A 10,321-nucleotide genomic window follows, 5' to 3' on the forward strand; every position below is an offset into this window, starting at 1 on the left:
CATGTATATCTCAATGACAGCACTACCCATAGGACTGGAATTTTAATATTTTATTATAGCATTAGATTTTATTCAGGCTATAAAGGAACTTTATTGCTCATTGCTCTCTTCCTCCCCTTTACCTGTGTCCTGTGCCAGCTCAGCCTTTTGGAAAAGTCACCTTTAAAAAGGCACCATGAGATATGGGAGAGGCAGCTGTTACTGAGTAGTTTGCGCACATCATCCTTTCCATCCATAGGTTTAAAGGTCAAGTTAATAGTTACATGGAAAGAGAAATTCCAAAATCATATTGGTCCAGATGAACTGTAGCAATCGTGTTAGTAGAGAGAAGCTCACTGAAAAATAAAACAAAACAAAACAAAGACAAAATAAAACAAAAACAAAACAAAATAAAATGTCTAAATCCTTCTCACTACCAAGTGGCATGCATATTCAAAAACATATAAATAGAAAGTATGTTAAATAAAGTATACTATTTCCCCAATTTCCTTAAACGCTTCCTTTTTCTGCCATCATTATTACTTTTTCTTAATCAGTTCCAAGTTGAAAATTTAATTATTTAGGTAAGTTTCAACATGTGCATACACACTTACTACATCTGATTTGATTAAAATTATACAGCTAAAATGCAATGAACTGAGTTTGAAAGATACCCAGGAAGGAAGAATAAGCCAGAAAGTTGGAAAGGAACCTCTAAAAGGTCACATAGACAAGGTTTTATACTTTCCGTTAAGAAGCTAATGTTGTTGTTTGTGGTTTCAAATAGGATATACAAGAAAGTACATTAAAAAAGAACAATGTAACTGTAGCAGATCGAATTTATAATGTTATCATTTCATTGTACTCGGAGAGTCTTCCACTCCAGGGAAGCAGTTTTCACACATTTAATATAGTTATAGGCAGCTTTTCATATAAAGCAGATCTAGAGAATTTAGAGTCTGTTCCTTTAGTTTCATAATAATCATCGGACACAGACATGACCACCCCAGTCCCCATTTCTGCCCCAAAACTCAGGTGAAACTCAGAAATCTGACAACATCACTCTTAAAGCTTACTTAACCAAATACACCATTTGAAAAATGATCCCATAATTTTAACTTCACCAAAATTCTGTTTCAAAAATAAATTTAATATTTAAGGAAACTGCCGCTCTGGATTTCATTATTAATGATTAATTTCATTCTGGTAAAATAACCTTATTTTATGGAAAATAGTATAACTTAAATGCAAAATTACCAACGTAGAACACATTGCTCTGAATTTTACTCTAATAATCTACTATTCACTAGCACTCAAAGAAATATGTTCTTCATTCCCAACTATGAACAAAGTGAGAAATAGAAACATTATGCAGTAGTTTTCAAGGCAAGGCCAGCCACTCTGGGACTGACTGGACATATGATTTCAGTCTACTCTGACTTCAAATGTGTAAAAATGGATTCAATGCAAACAACGTTTCTTGTTTCTTCTACCCTTAGTGACTATTATTCCATTAGTCAACTGCATAATAATGTCTTCCAGGTGCTGTCATATATACACACATCTCTCTTTTAGAATAACTCAAAGGAATAATTTCCCTGAGTTTCTGCTATTAATATTCCCAATGATTTCAAAACCTAAATTCATTTTTTTCTACTTACTGAAAAGGACTAGCGCTGAAAGTAAGATCCGTTTTCCTTAACATATCTACAACGAGTGAAATAGCATTAAATGACTACGTATGAACATTTGCTAATAATAACTTCTGGTCTAAATAACTCTGTTTTTCTCAGCAAAATCAGCTAACGGGGGAAGCCAAGGGGGGGCCCAACACCACAGAAGTAACTAAGGAATGCTGAGAGCAGGAGAAAGAGTCTACCCCGGAGAAGAGCACATCAGTTAATTACTCAATACTTGATGATCCACTCTGAAAACATACAAAGAAGGGACAGTAATACAGAGTGAACAGGTTGTATTTCCATAGTTATTAACACATATGTATATACATATGCATGTCTGTGTGGGACAACAATTAATGAACAAAAAGAGATTACAGATTTGAAAGGGAGCAAAGAGAAGTATAGGGAAGGGTTTGGGGGAAGACAAAAGCAAAAGGAAACGATATAAGTACACTATAGTCTCAAAAATAAAGATAAATACATTTTAAAAATTATATTTGACACTTAGTTCTTGTCTTAGTTTATGAATAGCCTTTTTGACTTATAAGAAAAATAATACCAGAAAAGGAGATGGAAATCTGGTGTGTGGAACTGACTAATTTTAAGCACTCTGAGAAGGTGTGTGGCTGCCTTTTTTTTATTTTTTAGCTATATGAATAGATTGGTGATTGTGTTGGACTCAAGTTCTATGCCACAGCTTTTCCAGTGCTTGGGAACATCGGTCTGTATTCAGAAGAGGACCTGTTAGCCCTCGCTGTTTGTTGGGAATCACCACATGGTGTTCAGTTGTGGTTTCAAAATGTGACTATCTCAGCAGGTTGCCAACAATTTGGTTCATGGAAAAATGAACTATATATCTTAATGTTTTCAGTTTTCCATTGGCATATATATTTGAACTTTATAATTCATGAACCACAAGAAAGAATTGTATTTTATATCTTTCCAGATAAATAAGTTTAAAGAATAAACCATTATTTAAAGTAAAACTAACAGACTCTTAGCTGATGAATTCTTATCAGCATTTGGCCTCACAGAAGACAGGAAAATGTTTATACCATAACTGTGCTCCATATCTTGCTAACCATTCACCCCTTTGATCATCTCAAAGAGAAATCCATTCTTGTCTGCCTGAAAGAGAACCAAATATAGTATTTTAGCTAACGAAAAAAAATCTATGGCCAGTCAAAAAATACTCTCAAGTTATTTAAGATGCAAAGATGATAGAAGGATAGAAGAATATTGGAATTGTAGAGAATAATAGCTGAAAAGAGAAGAAACAAAGAAGAAAAAAGAGAATTCTTACAGAAGAATGCTGTGTAACAGTGAGAGTATTTTTGTGACTCAAAAATTATTTTAAGACTTTCAGATACATTGCATGCGATGTTTTCTCCAGCTGACAGGAAAGAAATTAATCGAAATGTTTTTGTAAAAAAAAGATTTGATATGAATGAGAAAAAAAGTTATACTGCCAAGGCATTATAATCTTGGATATGTTTGTCCTCACTGATAGTCAAGAGAAAACTCTTTATGGACCCAATCCACAGGACGCTTAAAGATACCTGACTCTGATGTATAGACCGATAGGGGGAAACACCTCTTCAATCTGAAATCATCCTACTTCCTGCATGAAACTTAATGGAAAATCTCTATCTCAACAAGGTTTTCAACCTTTTGCCTTTGGAGCCCACAAATAGAATATAGATGTTCATGAGAAAAACTTTAAAAAAATTTTACAATAATTCATTTCTCACATTGGTCCACTAAACTCACCCAAAATAAAAGTAACCAAACATTTTCCTGTGGGGCAATAACCTGGATGTGGAATCTTGGGGAGAGGAAGTTTTTTTTTTTTTTTTAACAGTTTTCATCTCCTTTCTTTCGTGTCTCTCCGATCTTCCTCTGAACAGGCGCTTTCTCAAACTGTTCATTCAGATGGCTTTACAGCAAAGCTTCACTGAACTTGGAAGGTGAAAAACCTGTGACAGGACTGACTGGAGGCACGAGTGATTGAACTATTAGGTTTAATCCTCCCTAAGGTCTTGGGAAGATTTTCTGGTTTGGAAAAAGAAATGACAGAGCTAAGTGGTGACATTCTTGTATTGTGAGTTCCTCTCAATAGGGTTTGGCAAGTTTTACTTGAGTGAGAATCTACAACAGTTACAATACAGTTACTATACAGTTACTATACATTACTATACAGTTACTATACAAAGAGATAGGGGATTGGGGAAGCCCTACCCAGAGCAAGTTGAGCACACTGACTAGCTAAACAAAACAGCATGGGACTGAGTGTTGAGAAGCCGGAGAACAGGAAGCCATTCTCTTTCCTCCCTCCATCCTTGCCTTACTTCCTTTGCTCCTTCCTCCCTTTCTTTGTTGTTAATGCTATGAAAAGTTATGAGAAAATATGAGGATTGATGGAAAGATAAAGAAATGCTGATGCTTTAGCTTCAAAGTAATATTGTAGACAGAGAATATACACAGCAGGAGGAAAGCAATAGATTCAGGGTAGCATAGAGGGGATGGGAATAGTTGGGGTGAAAAAATTAATCATAGACTATTGTGGGCCAATAGAGGGTGACTAATCCAGAAATCAAGACTGATTCTACTAATCTTTTTTTTTAAATTATAATTATGTGTATGAGTGTTTTGCATTCCTATATTTCTGTGCTCTATGTCTGTGCAGTGCCACAGAGACTTGGATCCTCTGATGCTGGAGTTATGAACAAAAAAGCTGCCATGTGAGTACTGGGCATTTGACACAGGTCCTCTGGAAGAGCAGCCAGTGCTCTTGATCCTAAGAGATCTCTCCAGCAGCAGTTTGTAATTTTCTTAGTGAAGAATTAAGAGGGCATTTCAGTGTTCCCACTTCCAGTTTTAAAGTTATAACTAATACTTAAATAATAGGCATACCCAAACATCAAGGTAAACATCGCATCAAATGCAACCTCTCACATTTTCTATCAAAAAATTTAATTACCTATTTGAAAATTACAATTTTTATTTCATGTACAGAAAAATACTGTAAATTCAGATATACAGCTCTAGACATATGGATTTAGATATTTATGAATATACATGTGCTTGTGTATATTATCCATATGACAAGATGAGGCATTAAAAACACCATATTTTCCTAAAACAGAGATGAATGTTTCCACATTTTAATATTCCAGAAATCATAAACATTAATAACCATACTTAAGAAACTATAATTTTAGCTTTTGCCAACAAATATTTTACTACTAAAAGAGTTTATTCTTAAGAAATAGAATTTAATTTTTCTTAAAAATTAGATAGCTGATGCTTCTCTGTTTCATGCCTGTTATAATAAGACATAATGTGGAAATGGTGATAAACCTTGGCAAAGATTCTTTAAGAGTTCATTGCAGATGTTATCCCATTTGTTAAGTACTACGATTAACAAAATAACAAATTAAGATAATTAATATAAAATACAGTATTCATGCTCAGTAGGGCTACTCATACTGTATAATAATTGAAAAAGATGTCTTTTAAAAAGGCATACTAACCAAGGGCTTTTATTTCATCTTGAGAAGATTACATATCACAATAAACTCAGAGATTAGATCTTGGCAATTATACAAATTGCCTTTCTAATATCATGTCAGTATGAATGTTATGTAAAGATAAAGTAATGAAGCTAAAGAGGTTTTTGTTCCCAATCATTTTACTGTGGTGAAATAGTTTATAGAGAGGGTATACTGTGTGTTCTGCTAAGAAAATATTAGAGTTTCATTTTTTTATTGGTTAGTTAATTTCATTGTGGTAGTCTTTACAAACTGTTCACATAGGTAAAAGGAATGGATGAATTTAAACATTGCCAATAAATCATTATGCTAATTCTCCTATTCAGATAGAAAAGATTGCTATCCCACTGTTCCAAATTTTTCTTTACATTGAACTATATTACAATATAGTCGTACATAGGACGACTTTCAAACAATATTTTAAGCTATTGATTCTCTAACAAAAATCAGTTCAGGAATAAATGGAGAAAATGTGTTATGGGATTATATATATATATATATATATATATATATATATATATATTAATTGATATTGTATTTCATGTCATAAATTTTTTGTATGCTTTGCTTAATTAAGTAAGAAAAACTCTTTGTGAATAAAATTCTCATATTTTGTCTAAAATGATAAGCAAAATAATTGTATCACTATTTTGATACACAGTAGCCACTCTATTGAATGCCAAAATGCATGGTGAAGCCCTTATCATGCGACAGATGCTGTTATGACCACGCTAAAGGGTATAAGAGTAATGAGATAAAGTAGGAAGCAATTCGTAAAGAGGATGGATAATGTCATGAAACTTTAAGTCGTGTAATCATTACATCAGGATATTTGTGTTGAAACTCACATTACTCGTTGGAGCTCTGGTAAGAACTGCTGAAGGAAGTTCCTTACACAGCCTTCCCCTTTTCTTTTGCCCTTGAAGAATTCATACTACAATCACAAGGAGAATAAAAGTCATTTAAACTTCATTTTTTTCTTCTATTTTTAGTGAACTTTATTATATATTTTAAGAAACTTGCAACTCCAGACCCTTGGCGGTTTGACAAGTAGAAACACCAGCTCCCCGCCAGATCCAGCAGACACCCCGAAGCAAGAGAGCGACATGGCAGCTCCTGCTAAGGGCGAGAACCTGTACCTGGTGGTGCACCGACCTGGAGATATTCGCCTGGAGAACTACCCAATCCCTGAGCTGGGCCCAAATGACGTATTACTAAAGATGCATTCGGTGGGGATCTGCCACTTGGATGTTCACTACTGGGAGCATGGCCGAATTGGAGACTTCGTTGTGAAAAACCAATGGTGCTTGGGCATGAAGCTGCTGGAACAGTCACAAAAGTAGGACCGATGGTGAAACATCTAAAACCAGGAGATTGGGTTGCCATCGAGCCTGGCGTTCCCCGAGAAATAGATGAATTCTGCAAGATCAGCGGATACAATCTGACGCCATCCATCTTATTCTGTGCCACACCGCCAGATGATGGGAATCTCTGCGCCTACCACAAGCACAGTGCTGACTTCTGCTTCCTGATGGTGTCACCTTTGAAGAAGGGGCCCTGATTGTGCCTCTCTCTGTGGGGATCTATGCCTGCCGTCGAGGTTCAGTTTCCCTGGGGAACAAGGTCCTTGTGCGTGGAGCTGGACCAATTGGGATAGTCACTTTGCTTGTGGCCAAAGCAATGGGAGCTGCTCAAGTAGTGGTGACTGACCTATCTGCTTCTCAGTTAACCAAGGCCAAGGAAGTTGGAGCAGACTTTACCTTCCAGGATGCCAATTCCCTCAGGAAATTGCCAGGAAGGTGGAAAGTCTGCTGGGGAGCAAGCCAGAGGTCACCATTGAATGCACGGGAGTGGAGTCCTCCATCCAGTCGGGCATCTATGCCACTCACTCTGGCAGGACCTTGCTGATTGTGGGAATGGGCCCCGAGATGATCAATTTACCCCTAGTGCACGCAGCTGTGCGGGAGGTGGATATCAAAGGCGTGTTTCGATACTGCAACACGTGGTCGATGGCAGTTTCCATGCTCACGTCGAAGACTTTCAATGTAAAGCCTTTAGTTACCCATAGGTTCCCTCCGGAGAAGGCTGTAGAAGACTTTGAAACAGCCAAAAAGGGAACGGGGCTGAAAGCTATGATCAAGTGTAATCCCAATGACCAGAACCCCTAAATGTGATTACTCTATGCCATTAGCCCACTCTCTTAGCATCTAAGGGCTAAATGGCTAGAAGGGGAAGTCATTAATGCAGAACTTTCTTTTTGAATGGTAGGAATAATAAACTCAGAAGCCGAGAGCCTTAGAGGAGCTGGCGTGCCTTAAAGACAGAAGTAGGGACACCTTGGGGGACCTCGTAGCCAGAATGAGATGCATATACTGAGTAAAGTTTGGAATCTGGAGTCTGGCAGAGAGGGCCCGGAAATGCCCTTTCTCAGTACCTTCTTTGGGTGAGGAGACGAAGCATGCCAGAGAGTGGGGCTAGCATGAAGAAAATGACTTCATGGAAGTGACCCCAGAGCTGTTCAGAGCACAGTGTTTCTCAAGTGTCATTTGATTTGAGGGAATAAGAAAAGAACTTGCCTTCTGGATCCAGGCAAGGAACTGATGGGAAGAGTAAGGCAAATCCCAGATGAGGTACACCAGCTTACATTCCCAGATAAGGGCGCTCAGCTCTGCCCAAACACCACCTCTGTCTCAGCTCCTAAGAATTCTGTCCTTACATTTGCAAAGTGGAGGCCCATCTTCCCAACAGAGCTCATTCATGACAGGAGCAGTACTGGTTGCTAAGCAACCAGGAGACTTCCATCCAAAGATCCTAAATCCAGCCTAACTCATACAAGAGGGCCACAGGAGGGCTTGAGTTTCCCACTCACAGGATTCGCCTCCTCTCTCAGGCTCACTCACAGGCAATTATTATCCCATCCCACTCAGTTCTGGCATTAGAAGATGCTCCCCTTCTCGGCAGGGTAAGGTTGGTGATGTCTGATGGATGGGTATCCCAGACCCTAACTAAATCATGGGGCTTTTCTTCATAAGATCTGGGTCCAAATCATACCCTTTGTGATCTTAAGATAATCAAGAAGTGCACAGTAACTGTGATGTAACTTGGGCTGCAGTCTGTAATCCACCTCTTCAGCTATGAGTAGGGGACACGTGAAAAAAAAAAAAGACTGCTGGAGAAGACGATGGCCAACACCTGAGCTTTCTCAAACTGCTTCGAATAGTAAATTCTGTTGCTGGTGTCGAATTCTTGTGTGGTTTGTTCTGTTTAAGGAGCAGACTTATGTCACCTGTTTCCTACACGGAAGAATAACAAAGCCTAAAGCAGGGGACATGGTTTCTGTAGTAAACACGATCTTACAAACTACTCGACCCCTCTGAGGGCTGCCCAACTTACATCCTGCATATCAGATGTTTATTACTGCTCATAACGGAGAAATTCCAGTTACGAGGCAGCAATAAAATAATTTTATTATCTCCTAGAATGAGAAAAGCCCCTCACCTTGGAAGACTTCTCAAAGATGTCTCAGGAAGGGGCAGACTTCTCTGTTAAACTTCCAAATAAACATTCGAGGCCAGCAAAAACAAACAAACAAAAAAACAAAAAACAAAAAAAACTTGCAAGTCAATAAAAATATCAAAGACCAAAATTATCCAGATAGAAGCTGCATTTTTGATGGATTCAGAAATGAAATGTATATATGTGTCAACAATATACTGTCAATGTCAGCTGTTGAGAAAGAATACAACTCAAATTAGAAATATAAAAATAAGAAATGTACCCAGGAGAACCATCTTTCAGAAAGCCAGCAAAAGTATACTTCCTGAAGGCACATGGCCTGCTGTGAATCATAAAATAATATCTCTTTACATTAACATTTGATGGCAAGGATGCCACCAACTGAGGAACTTTGGACGGAAGAACCAGCATTAGGAGAGTTTTCCTCCCTTTCCCTCTTTCCCCTCCCTTCCCCTCCCTTCCTCTCCCTTTCCTGCCTTCCCATCCCTTGCTTTCCTTAACCCCCTCTCTCTTCTCCTCCTCTTTTACACACACACACACACACACACACACACACACACACACACACACAAACCTCAGAAGAACTGTTTTAACAATAAGCCATCCAGAGAGCTATTTACACAGGCAGAAAGAATATGAATTTTGAAATCTAGAAGATACTGTAGGACAGCTAGGTTCACTAGGTCAGGGTGCCCTCCCTCCCTGAGGCAGTAGACCAACAATGGCTGCAGACAGAATCCTGTGAGCACACCTGCCTGAAAGTTGTCCAAAGATTTCCTGAGTTGTACAGAGATTCTTTCTCTAATATTTTAAGCAGAGTTTGGGACTCTTTGGTAACATATCTGGCAGTAGTTTGCCCAACCGACTTCTGGGTAAGTAACTGTCTTTGAACCATTCATTCTCCTTCAAGGAGTAAGTAATCCGAATAAATTCAGTGGTTTTCCCAGTTGAACTTTGGTTGAATTCTTTCTTTGGATTATCATTCTCCTAGCTGATATGAAGTCTCCCCAAGAAAGGTCACATGATCCTTATCAAGGAAAAAAATCACAGCTTATTTATTGATGAGGACCAAAAAAAAAGAGGGTGAACATATTCTATACAGGAAATATTATTTTTTAATTGTAGATTAGGCACTACAGTTCAAAATTTATAGAAGATATAAAGTAAAAACTTCCACACACTGCCATTCATAACTGCTTGGCATTCTTCACTCTCAACACTTCTTTCTCAAAACAACATATATTTTCCCATTGAGTTAACTTAAACACGGTGACTTTTAGCTACAAGTGCATTAGTGTATCACCCTGAGTTCTCTTTCCCCGCCCCACCCCTCTCCCACACGTACCATGGTGGTGTGATGGTACGTGTGATGGTCTCGCTGTCGTGTTATTATGACAACCGCCACAAAGTGATTGTGTCAATTGACCATAAACTGAAGCCTTTATAAAATTCTTCATAGTTTGTCTAAAATTAGCAGAAAAAATACATCATTTCTTTGGGATACAATGCCCATTAGTCTTTTATCCTTTATGATACAAAAGGTATATTTAGCATGTACCATGCAATGAGGGTAGGGTAAAACTCGGTGGGACACCA

General features: G+C 38.0%; 1 pseudogene; it reads left to right on the plus strand.

The window, feature by feature from the left end:
• The first annotated feature begins 6,238 nt into the window (after window positions 1-6,238).
• On the plus strand, window positions 6,239-7,660 carry Sord-ps2 (sorbitol dehydrogenase, pseudogene 2; annotated as a pseudogene).
• The last annotated feature ends 2,661 nt before the right edge of the window (window positions 7,661-10,321 follow it).

This window comes from Rattus norvegicus, chromosome 11 (assembly GCF_036323735.1).
Source record: "Rattus norvegicus strain BN/NHsdMcwi chromosome 11, GRCr8, whole genome shotgun sequence".
NCBI classification, from domain to species: domain Eukaryota; kingdom Metazoa; phylum Chordata; class Mammalia; order Rodentia; family Muridae; genus Rattus; species Rattus norvegicus.